Raw genomic sequence first — 16,243 nt, forward strand, 5'->3', positions numbered from 1 at the left:
TTGCCCTATAATTTCAGAACCCTTGGTAAGAAACAGTACTATAGGGCACAAAAGTGCCCAGGGCCCGCGAGTGGTAACCGAATTGCTACGCAGCGCTTTCTACCGGGACCGGTCACGCTAGCAGCTGGATGCGAGAATGGTGAAAAGCGCACGCACTACCCACTATCTTGTCTATGGCTATATTCACATGCGTGTCATTTTACAGCGAGGCTGTCTATGGCTAGGATCTGGAAGAAAACGTGTCCGAGATGTTGACAAAAACAATGCGCCGGAGTGATGAACTCTGTTGCCCGAACGCTAGTCTATGACGATGTGTCTCGAAGCGTCAGTGATAAAACGTAAGTCTACCAGCAAATAGCTGGGTCTCATACTCTCTTAACATGGCCATTTTCCTGGCGACAGGGTCAGCCGCCCCTTGGACTCGGTATGGGTAACACCCATGTCGCTCGCTCCGAACTGGAACAGCTGGCCTTCAAGGAGCGCTCAACAGCACGAATTGATGCGAAGGTGACACGAAGCCGAACGCACAGCAGCCCAACGTGCTACGGCCGATGGTGGGGGCCCATCGACTTCGAGAGACCGTTCCCTTACCGATGAAGAACGTGCCCGCATTTAAGAATATAATTAAACGGAACCAACAGCTTCGTTGGTCTTCCATCTTCACATAATGGAAGGGCTGTGATTTTTTTCGTAGCTTATCTACAGCGTCATGCTTGCCACCGATTGCGGTGCGAGGTGGCATTGAAGCGGTTGGCGTGATAACTAGTACCCCCTTCGGATGCGATAAAGAAAAAAAAACATTTGCAACCCTACAATGCACATCGCTGATCAAGCACGATCAACCTATTGGCAACAGGCAACTCTGTTATATTGCCTCGGGGGTACATAATTGGTTCGAACTTTACGTATCGCAGGTTCACGAAATGATATACGGAGTTGGCATTGCCGACTAACTTCGAAATTTACGTTTACCGCTTCTACGATGTTTCACATGTAGCTGAGTCGTGAATTTCTGCTGGCGCATGAAAATAATGTTGCGGGAGAGAGATTCCTCGAAACAAGTATAATCAAGCTGACATATCCTCTAGTTACGTTAACAAGCCGCTCGAATGCTTTGTGCTAGCAACGATAGAGCCCTGACAAAGCATGGTAACAAGGGGTGACGGAGACGCTCTCAAATATATAACCAACACACGGAACCACCTTTAATTCAAAAATAACGAGACAACACTCCATGTAATGCTGTATTTCAGTGCCACTTTCGCTTTCTGTGCTCAGTGAGCCAGTAAAACATATTTTCCTTTCCTCGCGAGTCAACAACATTCTTTCGTTTCTCAGTGAGATTCGCCTTGTCAAACAACGCACCAGCCATTCAAAGGAGCAAATTTTCTTCTTGGGTTTTTAAGACCCCGAAAGCTTTGATGCTGAAGTTGCGCTGTCTCTTGCACACGGCACGCCACTTATATACACTCCCGTTGATGGCACCGTTCGCAATGACGCAAGAGGCGCCGTGCGAGGCCATTTGTCAAACGCTCCGCGTCCACTGTGTGCACATGACACGAACTATTACTACGGTGTGCGGCTGGTTTTCTCGGTCATTTGTAGGGATCGGCATTTCGGGGCTTATCCGAACTTAAACACACTCAGTAAAATACAACCCACACAGTACACTGACAAATGCCCATGGTGCCAGGAAACACCCACGCTCTACCATATAACGTGGGCCTGCCAGAAAACAAACGCGGCACCAATAATACCAAACCCGAGTGTGGAGCAATGGGAAGGAATGCTCTCCAGCGACCGTCAGACCGTCCAACTAGTGCTGATCCGACGGACCCAGCTGGCAGCGGCATCCAGCGGAGCCCTGGACTAGGGGCAGACGGCCATTGCTAAGAAGATGGAAGACACCATCTGACTCCACGAAATTCATCAAATTTTTCTAGAGCTCAATAAACGTTCTTCCTCCTCCTCCTCCTCCTCTCGCTGCAGATAACTGGTAACAGCGCGGACTACTAGACAACAAATAGCAAGAGATGCCGCAACCTCTTTGTACTTTTACATGCTTTTGAGATATTGTATTTGAACTTACTAGCCAAATATTGTTCTCATGAAATTAAAGGGGCGGGGGCAAGAGGGGAGGAGGCGACAAGAACATTTTGTAATTTCCAAAGCCCTGAATCACTGCACCCCCACAAAGTGAACCAACGTACATATTGTTCTGTACAATTGTTTACCATTTCTATACTTGGTGGTCACCTCGACTTCACAAATTGCCTGGCAAAGCCCTTCGGTGATTTATGCAGTCACTACACTTGGGTAGAATTCCTCGGTATTTTAAGATTTGTATGAATTCGATTGTCAGGCATTTTCGACGTCCACTCGAAGTCGCTCGACTGGGGATGCACTTCTGAAGTGACTCCTAGTAGCATAGTAGCATAGATCACCGAGAACCGCCAACAAAACGTTCTATTTAGGCATATTTGAATTTTTTCTATATGAATTTTAAAGATTTCCACAGTCTAAATGAAGCTGTGGATTCGAAAATTACACAAAGTGATGCGAAAGAATTTAGGCGCAGCAATGTGTAGTTCCATTAACTGGTGGTTCTGTTCAACGTGTCTGCAAATGCCACAAGAAACAGGAAGCGTCTAGGATTAAAAACAGAAAAAAAGATCTGCATAGCTAGCAGCAGCAGGAAGCGCTTTAGAGATATGTTATTTTCTCCTGCGAGCTTTTTTCCAAGCCGTCAAACTCAGTCGATAAACGCTGCCGGCTTGACAACTCATTAATCCAGAACTATACTAAGAATTTGCCGCATGCAATAAACTATACATGCAGCAACCTATATATATATATATAGGGTGCGGCTAGCAGCTCCCTATAACGGTGAATGCCGTATTTGCGTAACACTTCTCAAAGACATTTCTAGGTAAAATCACTAAAGGCAAACGTCACTAAAAAACCGCGTAACGGCGGCGCAACATGTCTTGCGTAAAAAAAATGAAACATTCCTTAGCACCGTATTTGCAACTACAGAGATTAGAAGTTGTAATCTGCTCATATTTATTCTGGCATTAGGTTCACTTGTTACACGGGGCTCATAATTTTACACCCATTCTTTATATTTTTCATTATTCTTGTCCTTCGCCATTAGCTTTCGCGCGATCGCCCTTCCGCTATCGCCTAAATTGGCTACTCTGCCGGATGGAAGAAAAAAGACAGATATAATCACAGGATAATAACTCCTGCAAAGTACAGTCTCATTTTTCATATTGTTTTCTACGCGGGCTCTCTCTCCAACTCAGCGGCCGGCATTTCAACGCAGGCTTTTTACATAATATCCTTTGTTCTCGTGGGGCATTCAGTCAAACCAGGCCTTTTTCGGCGAACTTTAGTCATTGGGACTTTACAGTACTTTATAGATTTGAGGTAATGCGTCTGAACTCTTTGACAAATCCTTGCACAGGATGCGGGATTTACGAGTGAATAATGAAGGTGTAGTTAATCGCGGATCTTAATTGTTCGGAAGTATTCCCGCGAGATTTTGGGAAATCTGAGAATAGAAATTGATTTCCCGCGCATAGAGTTGCGGCGCCCGTGACGACACAGTGCCAGTGACGCTGCGCGCGGCGTGTCATCGGGGCTCATTTGCATGTGGCGCGAGGCAAGATGCTCTCGCCGAACCCGAGCCGTGCTATGCGGTCCGCGCTCGTAGCTCAGCGAACCGAGTAGGCGTTGGAGCCAAATGGTTGCACGGCCGCCTCTGCTTTCCGCCTCTGGTTTCCGAGAAAGAGAGTGAGAGCGGTCATATGCACGTAAGCCGCACACGCTGGTTCGTTGTGACCTCGAGCGGAAGTCAACCTCGCGCCGGAAGCATGTCTGCACTGGCAAGCATTCATTAGAGCGCCCGCGTGGCGTTGCTTGGTCGTGAAAAGAAGAGGGGCAGGGGGAGGCAAACAGCGCGGCGGACTGCGTAGTCCAGCAGCTCTGATTACAGCTATTAGTCATTCCAGGCAAGACCTCGCGCCGCCCCTTGCTTTGGTAGGGCTGTATAGTGCAAACAAAGGAGGGAAACGTGGCTGCCCAGGCGATGCTCGGCATAATTTGGCCTTGCGTTTCAGATTTCACCTTGAGCGTGGAAGGCCTGAACGCTATGAATAGACGTGGTTCTTTCACTCCTGCATTGAGGTGATCAGGCTACACTTCAAGGCGCCGCTACAAATAAGCACACGCTCAGGAATATAAAACCTTCGAGGGTTGATTGAATGTCAAAACACCATTTCTGCATCCTCACTTTCTCTGAAACCTTAGAAAATGGGCGCATTAGTTTTGCACGGCCCCCTTGGTTCACCCGTTTATTTATTTCAGGGTGATAAAAAAGGTGCTTTCTTCGAAAAATATACACCTCGCTGAATTTAAGAGTGTTCGGGAGCTTCAATGTTTCAAGCAAGTAAATATCTTCAAGAGTCTATTGCCTCAACTTATTACGGCAAGTCATTGTTCGAACCCGTCATGTGGTCGCTGTAAGGTAAGAATGTCAATATGCCACTTCACGTGCATGGCGTCTTCTTCATCATCATCATCATCATCATCATCATCATCATCATCATCATCATCATCATCATCATCATCATCATCATCATCATCATCCTGGTTACGCCCACTGCAGGGCAAATGCCTCTCCAATACTTTTCCAACTAACCCGGTCATGTACTAATTGTGGCCATGTTGTCCCTGCAAACTTCTTAATCTCATCCACCCACCTACCTTTCTGCCACCCCCTGCTACGCTTCCCTTCCCTTGGAATCCAGTCTGTAACCCTTAAAGCGACACTAAAGTGAAAAATTATTTCTTCGGCATCAGTAAATTACCTTTTTACAAAACCAAAAACACCACTCTTACAACGATAAGACGTTTGGTAAGCCAGAAAAAGCGCAAGAACGAAATATGCGTGGCGACGCCTACTTAACTTCCCGCACTTTGTGGCTGTGACGTCATGGATTTTCGTGGCATCTTCTAGGGCCTACTGAAGATACATAGCCGCGCAGATTGACTACATTGTGTTCTAGAAGAACCAAATATTAAACATGGCAAGCTTCGGGAACCTTTACTCAGCCAACGCGGCCCAAATGCGAAAACATACTTTGGAATCACTGACGTTACGCTGACGCACCGGCGCTGGGGTTTCGGCTCGAAATTACAATACTGATACTTGGACCTTCATTTTCTCATCTAACGATCAAACAATTTTTTTGAAGCGACTGCCTGCAGAGTTCTGAAAGAATGCTTCTTTAGTCTAAAATGATTTATTGTATTGCTTTAGTGTCCCTTTAATGACCATCGGTTATCTTCTCTCCTGATTACATGTCCTCCTCATGCCTCTTTATTTTTCTTTATTTCAACAAAGATGTCATTAACTTGCGTTTGTTCCCTCACCCAATCTGCTCTTTTCTTATCCCTTAACGTTACACCCATCATTCTACTTTCCATAGCTCGTTCCCCCATCCCCAATTTAAGCAGAACCCTTTTCGTAAGTCTACAGGTTTCGGCCCCGTACGTGAGTACTGGTAAGACACAGCTAATATACACTTTTCTCTTGAGGGATAATGGCTACATGCTGTTCATGATCTGAGAATGCCTGCCAAACGCACCTCAGCTCATTCGTATTCTTCTGATTATTCTTAAGGACGACGGGCTTGTGCGACCGTCTGTGACTATTAATACAATTTCTGTAAGACCACACACGTCAGGGAACTCACCGCAATTTTCTTCTTTCCCTCCCTCCCCTCTCACTCTGTTATGATTGTTTCCCCTTTCCCATTCCCCCGATGTAGGGTAGCCAACCTCCCTGCCTTCTACTTATCTCTTTCCTCCTCCATTTCAGTCTCATGATCCGGATCCGCGGTCACTACCTACCCTAAGTAGATGTATTCCCTTGCCACTTCCAGTGCCTCGCTACCTATGGTAAACTGTTGTTCTCTTCCGAGACTGTTAAACATTAGTTTTCTGCAGAATAATTTTGTGACCTACCCTTCTGCTTTGCCTCTCCAGGTTACTATTGGTCCCCTGTGTTACTAAGCAAGGCAATATTATCAGCGAATCGAAAGTTACTAAGCTATTCTCCAATAACTCTTTTCCCCAATTCTTCCCAATTCAGGTCTCTGAATGCCTCCTGTAAACACGCTGTAAATAGCATTGGAGAGATCGTATCTCACTGCTTGACGCCTTTCCTTATTGGGATTTTGTTGCTTTCTTTATGGAGGACTACGGTGGCTGTGGGGTCGCTATAGATATCTTTCAGTATTTTTACATATGGCTCGGCTACACCCTGATTCCGTAATGCCTCCATGACTGCAGAGGTTCCGACTGAATCAAGTGCTTTCTCGTAATCAATGAAAGTTATATATGAGGGTTTGTTATATTCCGCACACTTCTCTATCACCTCATTGATGGCGTGAATATGGTCTATAGTTGAGTAGCCTTTGCGGTATCCTACCTGGTCCTTTGGTTGAGAGAAGTCTAAGGTGTTTCTGATTCTATTTGCGATTACCTTAGTAAATACTTTGTAGGCAACAGACAGTAAGCTGATCGGTCTATGATTTTTCAAGTCTTTGGCGTCCCCTTTCTTATGGATTAGGATTATGTTAGCGCTCTTCCAAGATTCCGGTACGCTCGAGGTCATGAGGCATTGCGTATACAGGATGGCCAGTTTTTCTAGAACAATGTGCCCACCATCCTTCAACAAATCTGCTGTTACCTGATTCTCCCCAGTTGCCTTCCCCCTTTGTATAGCTCCCAAGGCTTTCTTTACTTCTTCCTGCGTTACTTGTGGGATTTCAAATTACTCTAGACTATTCTCTCTACCATTACCGTCGCGGGTGCCACTGGTGCTGTATAAATCTCTATAGAACTCTTCAGCAACTTGAACTATCCCATCCATATTAGGAATGATATTGCCGGCTTTGTCTCTTAACGCATACATTTGATTCTTGCCTATTACTAGTTTCTTCTTGACTGCTTTTAGGCTTCCTGCGTTGCTGAGAGCATGTTCAATTCTGGCCATATTATACTTCCTCATGTCAGCTGTCTTACGTTTGTTGATTAACTTGGAAAGTTCTGCCAGTTCCATTCCAGCTGTAGGGTTAGAGGCTTTCATGCATTGGCGTTCCTTGATCAGATCTTTCGTCTCCTGCGATAGCTTACTGGTATCCTGTCTGACGGGGTTACCACCGACCTCTATTGCACACTCCTTAATGATGCCCATAAGATTGTCATTCATTGCTTCAACACTAAGGTCCTCTTCCTGAGTTAAAGCAGAATAGCTGTTCCGAAGCCTGATCCGAAATTCCTCTATTTTCCCTCTTACTGCTAACTCATTGATCGACTTCTTATGTACCAGTTTCTTCCGTTCCTTCCTCAAGTCTAGGCTGATTCGAGTTCTTACCATCGTATGGTTACTGCAGCGCACCTTGCCGAGAACGTCCGCATCTTATATGATGCCAGGGTTAGCGCGGAGTATAAAGTCTATTTCATTTCTAGTCTCGTCATTTGGGCTCCTCCACGTCCACTTTCGGCTTTCCCGCTTGCGGAAGAAAGCATTCATTATCCGCATATTATTCTGTTCTGCAAACTCTACTAATAACTCTCCCCTGCTATTCCTAGAGCCTATGCCATATTCCCCCACTGACTTGTCTCCAGCCTGCTTCGTGCCTACCCAGGCATTGAAGTCGTCTATCAGTAAAGTGTAGTTTGTTTTGACTTTACCCATGCATGGCATACCCGGTATTAAAGTCTAAAGGCACTGCAACGAAGAACTGCCGGTTTGCCAGGCGCATCTCGAGCAGATTGTATGCATCGAAGAAGTGGTGCCAGTTAATAACGCGTGTCACCAGCGCTTTACGCACGGGGGTGGTTCTGACTGCTCGCACGGTTCTGACTGCCGCACTGCGTCCGACTTCGCGCTCCTTGCATTCCCTGTCAATAAACACAATGACAACACAACTTTTCAAAGTTTTACTTCCTGCCCATCCTTTCACTTTTTTTTACGACTGGCTTCATTTAAGTCGTTTCCGCTCCGTGTTGTTTTATAGGTTAGCCGCCAATCGGGAGCGAATCATAGACCGTCAGCCAATCATAGTTCTTCAGGTGCATGGTCTTTCTTGTGCAGCATCGGCGCCGGCGCAGTGTTGTGCACCATAAACCTTGCGTAGTTTCACGCTGTAAATTGAATATAATAAACGTTCGCAGGTGCATATTGAGCAATTTTCTTCAGACCAAATAACACAACAAGCTGCTAGAAGCGGTACAGCACTGTTAAATAGGTGTATTGTTCCCGGTGGTGATGACGCCGGAGAGGTCTAGAGGTAACACTTCACAATTTCAAATGTTTTGGTTAAGCGATGCGAGTCCTGGAATGGCGGCTTTCCTTTCCTTGTTAATTCTGTTCAAAAAGAAGAAGTCTCCGAAAAAAAACTTGGGATTTATTTCGGAATTACTTTGGCGGACGTCCAAAAGACTAGAGTGGCGATAGAAACAAATATACCGCTGTAAATGTAAAACATAGCGTACGTCTTGGCAAAACACATGGAGGAATGGCTGCAATTCCAAAAGCTCACCCTTTGAAATGCAGTCTAACATTGACACTCTAACATTCATCGACAAATTGAAATATTATCGACATGTCAAATTCTGCTTAACTTCAAGGTTTACGGATATTATGTTGCGAAGAAATGAAGTAGCTATACCATACTCCTCAATATATGATGCAAGCCAGAATTTCTTCCCACGATGTGTTGTCATTAGTGTAACCTCTATAACCCTGAGCGTGCTTCAGTGAAAGTCAATATTGGTATAACTGGCTGCGTGGGTTTCACGTATCCGGTGTGGCTACAACCGAAAAACACTGCGTTGAATGGAATGCTGGGGTTTTACATGCGAAAGCCGTGATTTGATTATGAGGCACGGCGTAGCGGGGGACTCCGGATTAATTTTGACCACCAGGAGGTTTTTAACGTGCCCCCAACGCGCGGGACACGGGTGTGTTTGCATTTCGCCCCCATCGGAATGCGGCCGCCGCAGCCGGCATTTGATCCCGCGGCCTCGTGCTCAGCAGCGCATCCCCATAGCCGCTAAGCCATCGCGGCGGGTGTAAAAGAAAAAACAAACAAAAAAAACTGCTGCGAGTAAGATAAAAAAAATAACCGTCAAATCGGTAAAGTAGATTATCTGATGTGTAATTCCTGACCTCTCACCTAGCCTACAGTGTATCTTACATTAATTTCTTAGGTAGATGTGTACCTGTTTTCTCACGGAAGAAAAACTATATTCTGGCCCAAATTTCAGTACTTTTAAAAAGACTTTCCTTTATCATAAAGGGTTATGGAGGTGATGGGTGCCTGTGAACGCAGTCTCACTTTGCAGCAAAACTCTGTATTATTTTTCTTTTTGATTTCAACACCATTGCTAATGCATGTACAATTAGGGGTCGCATCACGTTTCCCCCTTTTTCAATAAATAAGGTGCGCACGTCAAGAACAAAGAAAAAAATGGTGATATGTTTATTTTGTGCGTCTATACCCACGCGTGGTCGTGTGCGCTTTCGCTGGTGCTTCATAATAAAACTCCATTTATTGTTACTGAGGCAGCATTTGAAAGCTCGAAACTATTAAGTTCATTGTGTCCGTAAAACTCCATTTATTTTTACTGAGGCAGCATTTAAAAGCTCGAAACTATAAAGTTTATTGTTTCCGTCCGTGTTTCCGACCTTTCGGTTACGTCGTCGTCGGCCGGCCAGCTCCACATCCTAGGCGGCGTACAGTGGAGATAAACAAGGCCTGTATTCACGAAGCTTTGCGTTCGGAAGTGCTCTTCAGTATTGACTAGCCGCCTTCACTTATGATACGCCTAGCATCCAAAATGGCTAAAATTTGTTCTTAGGAACAGCGTAAGAGCTTTCTGTAAATATGGGCTCCGAAATTTACATACCAGCGCATCTCGGCATTGACTAATGTGATTGCGACAATGTTAAGTTAAACACCGGGCATGGTAACCACTGTACACTTTACCGTGCAGCTTTGGCGCTTGATAACTTGGCGGTGGCTTGCGCTCCAAGCAGACTCCGAGAGCAGCGGTGTCTCTACACGGATTTCGGAAGCCAGAACTAGCAATACCGTAGTGTACGATGACGACGTTGTGTTGAATCGCAAAGCAGAAACACTTGAGAAGATGACAGTATTCTCTGTAAAATCGTGCTGTTGTCGTTGTACCTCTAGATCAGGTTAATGCCGAAAACATCGTGAAACTTTCGAATATTCGAATGGACCTTCCGGCGAAATTCAAATTTCTCTTACTGGTGCCATGTCAAAACAGAGGACTTGCTAACGTGAATAGATGGCTTCCCTGTAAGCGCTTCGAATGCCGTAGAATGGAATAGTTGATTGAATCAAACTATGTGTCGTCCAGTAACAATTGCATTGCTGAGTGGTAGTAATCATCATTTTGCTAGGCACTTAATTAACCTTATTATCCTCCACATTGTTTTTCTGGAGTTCCTGCTCTCTTTGTTCGGACGTCACTTTATCGCCTTTGCAGGGCATATGTTGCGACATAATGAGTCGAATAACCTCGGCGAAGTCAAATAAACTCTGGTCATGGGTTAGGCTCACTTAAATAGCAGCGAGGTGTGACGGCGGAGTTGGCGCAACGCGGAGACAACGCCCACTTTTATGACGTAGCAATCAGCGTGCAGTAGAGGGCACCAGCTGGTGCCCCACAAGGGGCAGTCACTTTTTTAATCAGGGCCAAGTGCGCGACGTGCCACGCATTAAGAGCAGCTCTGCCACAATCTAGAGCTTGCTTCGTATAAATGTCACGAACCCGGACCGCGTGCTGGTGTAGACAGGCAGTTTCCGACGGCGGTGGCCAGCATGTGTTGCAACGGTTATTTCGCCTTTTCTGGGCCGCTTCCGGCCTAAGGCTCTTGTTTTTTTTTTCACATTTTTTGCCTGGATTTATTTTGCTTTTCAAGTTTACATTTAGTATCATACGTTTCACCAACTATATCTAGATCAGTCTGTGCTGACTCTACCAACTGTGCACAGGGTTGGTGCAGCGGTATTGTATTCAGATCCTCGACCCATCTTTTTCTTTTCTGATTTCATGCACGCAGCACCGGTGAAAATAAAAGGGGGCACGTAACAAGTTGCTGTACAGAGTCCCCTGGAATGTGCATAGGAATCTTAAGCACTATTTTTGTTAACTCAAGGCGCTTTGAAAAATAATGTTACTGGGCGTCCTTGCGTCGTCATGCGACCGATGTCCTTGCCTCTATTTTGTCTCGTGTATGCCATTTGATTGTTAAACTCGCCTTAGCCATGAACCAAGTAGCTCAGATGAATACTATTCTGACCAATGAACACGTTTTGTTTCTCGCCCTAAAGAACTGGCTTCTTATTTTATTTTCTCTAACGGCAGTGACATCGCCAATGTGTTGGTGGGGTGAGGGTAGAGGTAGACTTTGCGGCGCACGAAAAATGAAAAGTAGGTCTAGGGTCAACAGATGGATATAAATTTCTGAGCAATGAGGGTTGAGCAACTGGTCGGGACAGATCCCGAGAAAAATGGAAAATCGGGGGCAGTGGGAGCTACGAGACCAGCGCTCGAAATTGAATTCCGTTTGCATTCATATGCCTTTGACAAGGGCATTATCCTGCGGCTGCTGCGCCCAGAGTTTCTGAGAGGGAGAATTCGACGCAAAGGGGAAAGGCATCGCCAAGATGCAGAAATAAGAAAAAAAGAAGGTGAAAGCCGTAGTAATGCGAGCTATATAAAAAAAGAAAACTTTAATTAAAACAGTACGAGAGAAAGACAAGACGAAAATGAAAAGAGATGCCAGAAGTCCCGATTACATTCGGGGGTGGGGAGGAATTTGAGCCCGCTTTCGACATGGAAGGCTCTTCTGCATGTATTTACGAGGACAAGGCTCTAGCGTCGGTAGATGGCGCCGCTTAATTTGCGCGGTTTATGGTGACATGCGCTTCTCTGTGTGACATGCGCTTCTCTTATGGTGACATGCGCTTCTCTTCTCGACCGTGGTAGACGGCATCCTGGTACCAAGGATCTACGGAGCTTCAGCAGTCATCTATTTTATCCTCCCTGACATAAAACGACTGCTACTGGGCAATTACGTGTGAAAACCAACCTGTAAGTGACAAAATCACGATTCCAAAGAGTCCCGGAAACAAACTGCTGCGATGCCACCGCTTGTATTGCCGTGTTTTGGTCTGCTTGGAATGCCAAGAATTTCAAACTACTAGCTTGCACGGTTGAAGGATAGGTAAGGCTGTTGGTGATTCCTACCAGCATGAGCCTGCGGCCTGCATCTGGCGACGTTCGTTCAAGGCCGGTCATAGGACGGGTAACGTTTTTTTTTATTGAAGATGCCCCAAGCGAACCCGAACAGGAACCTTCCTACCCACAAGCTCATAGCAAAGGGCCAAAGGGCCTGTGAAAGTCATAGATGTTTCGTTATAAACGGCGCACAAAATCGAGCTAGAGGCGCCATCCCATGTATACAAGAGGAGAGAAGGTATGTCGTCATGGCAAAAGACCTGCTCATAACCGGCTGCAGCGCTCGAATGCGGGCTTGGCGTGAAAGCTACAATAATGGACGACAACCGACGACGACGCAAAGCACTGTAGCAGTGTGCGACACTGGGCTAGTTGATGCTGCATGATTTTGAACCGGGGAACATCGCGGAAAGAGAAGGAGTGACAAAAACTCGAAACCACAGGTGCTTTCTAACAACATTGTTATTCAGCGCTTGTGTTGCCAACTTTCTATAGGACCTCCTCTTGCCGTGGTGTTTCCCAGCTCAAAAGATGAAAGTGACTCTGGGAAAAGAGTCCTTCGCAATAATAATAATAATAATAATAATAATAATAATAATAATAATAATAATAATAATAATAATAATAATAATAATAATAATAATAATAATAATAATAATAATAATAATAATAATAATAAGACATAGTAGATGAGTGGATACGTAGCGTAAAAGATTAGGACTACGATTCACCGACCGACCTGTCGGTCGGTCTGTCTGTCGAAGGACAACGTCCGCCTCTGCTTTTGCATTTTTATGCCATGAATAAAGAAGCAAAAACTATATTTTTTTGACACGGAAACAGCATTCCTCACTGTAGAAACTTGAAAAGCCTGTTCTCAGCCGTAGCTGGGCATCTAGAGTGGCATTCGACATTGCTAGCATCTCTGGTCATTGTCAACTGCTTCCCAAAGTTTTGGATCAAGAGGTCAACCATTGCCCGTGATCAGAGCAAAACGGAGAAATAAAAAAAATCGCGCACACAGTCCACTGAACCCTAAGTTATTGACAGGTACTTGCTCTTCTAGTCACGTGATACTTCGTGATACTTCGTTCTGCTCTTTACATTGCGTGCTCTTTAAATTCTCGAAATTTCAAATTATTCAACTTGCAGGCTCTGAAAAACCTGTACTGAACGCAACTATAATTTCCGCGAAAATAAATCGACATTTATTCAAGCTAATTTTCGAAACGCTCTCATGAAATGAATACTCCTGTGATACGACTGCGGTGTACTGTGCAGGTAGCCGAGACAGGGGTTCTCATCTCGCTTGAAACACACGTTCACCTCCGAAACATTATAACGAGTCGCCGCACGGAGAAAGGATCTCTTGTACCAAGCACTCTTGTGAAAAGGCGCTTCCTTGCCAACGCGAAACGCTTAAATGAGATGTCAGTTCCGGCACTCAGGCATAGAGAAAGCCTGGAAGGGCCTTACAGAAGTTTTGAGGTTTCAACAGTGCCTGGCGCGCACAACACTCGAGACGACGTTCTATATTCAAAAGTGGCTATGGTTGTCGTGTGAAGTGCGTTTGTCGCAGAGGACGCTTTCACGAAGGAAAATAACGCGCAGAAATAACGAGAGAAATCATTGCATTACTCTATACACACCAATGCGCTTGTTAGAGCGAAATACACTCCTGTACAAAAAACTGTGCAATCCTCGGATTTCGAAGGTAAGAGTTTTGACACTTCCTAAATGTTCAAAAGCCGCAACAGCAACGACAACGAAGAAGAAAGGAAAATACTGTAGCCATTGTTTATGATAAGCATTATAGTGAATATGCAAGAACACAGAACGATTGCTGTGTAATAACAAACTAACGCGTATATGCTGTGGACTCAGTCACCTTGTGAGAGTCTGCCATTGTTAATTGTGAGTTCACGAAGCTTTTGTTTAACAAATAAAAAAACAAAGGCGTACCTGAAGTCAAACTGAGTACGTTTCTCGTCAGGCTAAGGGCGTCGAGACATCCCACTAACTTCATCTCGCGGCGAAGCATCCACGTCGGCCTGGCTTCATGTAGGTTCATATTTTACGAGCGCAGGTATACTGAATGTATCAGCGATGAAACTGAGGTATTTTTAAGGTGATCGTATTTAGATAATCGACCATACTTTGATTTTCCTGACCATTTAGATGTGGCCACCTATTTTGATAACATATTACGCACTTTGCACCTATGTACTGGATGAAGAGCCTCACAGCGCACGTACTCCTCTTCTGTAGCTGTAATTGATTAAACAATAACGCCTACGACTTCAGCCACACTCACCCAGTGCTAAAATACTGTTTTCGCAATCGGCCATCTTTAAATAATAGGCCGTTTTTGCAATGGTGAAGCTCAAGTTTGCGCAGGACAGCTTACCTGGCATCATAGTAGTTTCTTAATTTCGACAGCTATGTTTGTTGGTGCGTTTTATCCGTTCCACAGTGTAGAAAGGAAAACTATACGCATCAACTAAGTGCTAAGATTCCAAGCTGACACTTTGTCTTCCTTCATTTAAACATGACAGATGCCGCCATTAATGTTCGGCAAATGTGTAATGTGGTGAAGCATGCTAGCGAACTAAGAAAAGGGTCTTACCCAGGACGACACCAACGATGTGATGCAGTCAATAACACTGACTTAATATAATCTGCAAATTTTATACCTCAGCATGACCAGAAGCATTTCTTATTATTTGCAGCGTATGCTTGTTTGTTTTCTTACTTCCGCAAAAGAAAGAAATTGCGAATGGTCTGCAAATAATTTTCCTTGCCCTGCATCAATGGTTCCCAACCGAACACCGCTAGGCTGGGCGGTGTCAGGGCCTACATGCGAATGTTTCGTAAAAGCCATTTTACTACCACACTGACAATAACTTCAAAACGCGACTCCATGAGCTTACGCAACAAGCCGATGAAAATATTTTTTTCTTGAGATTCACACGCATGTTGAATAGCTGTGCATGGCCTATAGCGCATTTGCCTGGAGGCATCAGTATATAAGAGAAACCAAGAAAGGCGCCGTTAAGAAGGCTTGCAGCGCAGCGCTCAGCTTGTACATTGACGCACGCTTTACTTAGGTGTAGCGAGAAGGTATCTCCTAACAACGGTGGAACGTGCTGATAACGCATCGCTCCCACATGACGCGCGTTGTGAAGCAAACAAGTCGCCGTTTTGCCAGAAAGGCGAAGCAATGATTGTTATAGCAAATTATTGGATAGCTTTACGAAGGAAGGTCAGTAGTTTAATCAGCCGCATAAACTGCTGTAAACATTCGCTTGCTAAGTTAATGAGCACGATATCACGCGCGCACAGGCGAACACGAACACATCACACTCAAAGACTTTGGACAGCTCGCTGTCAGAACTATAGCGTAATAGAGCGGCAGCAGCGGCGAGCGAATTGCCCTTCGAAGGTGCCTCTCGCTTCAACGCGAACATTATAGGCGTAAGATAAGACAGCGAACACGAAAGCATCAGCTACCTCGGTTTGCCTACATTTGTACCCATCTAAGATTATCTTTAGGATAAGGCGCACGCGGCCGCACTCAGCTGCGCCACGCACAGCCGCGGCCGTAGTGAAAAAAAAAAAGCGCGTTAACTTGTCTCCCCCCCCCTCGTCTCCACACACGTGGAAGAGGCGCACACGTCTCCTCTCCAGCCACGACTGGGTGCGAGAACAGATGCAATCCTGCCCGCCCTGTTCCCTTTAACGCCCGAGATCAAGCCACCATGCATCCTTCTTGGCTCACCTTCGCACGCTTTCCCTCGCACCTACAGCATCGGGCGCGTGGCCGCGATCGTATCGCACTTAGACTTTATACGGAACTTCACAGTGACACCGACGGCATCAATGAGCAAGGAGTGTC

The sequence above is a fragment of the Dermacentor variabilis genome, chromosome 4 (genome assembly GCF_050947875.1).
Source record: "Dermacentor variabilis isolate Ectoservices chromosome 4, ASM5094787v1, whole genome shotgun sequence".
NCBI classification, from domain to species: domain Eukaryota; kingdom Metazoa; phylum Arthropoda; class Arachnida; order Ixodida; family Ixodidae; genus Dermacentor; species Dermacentor variabilis.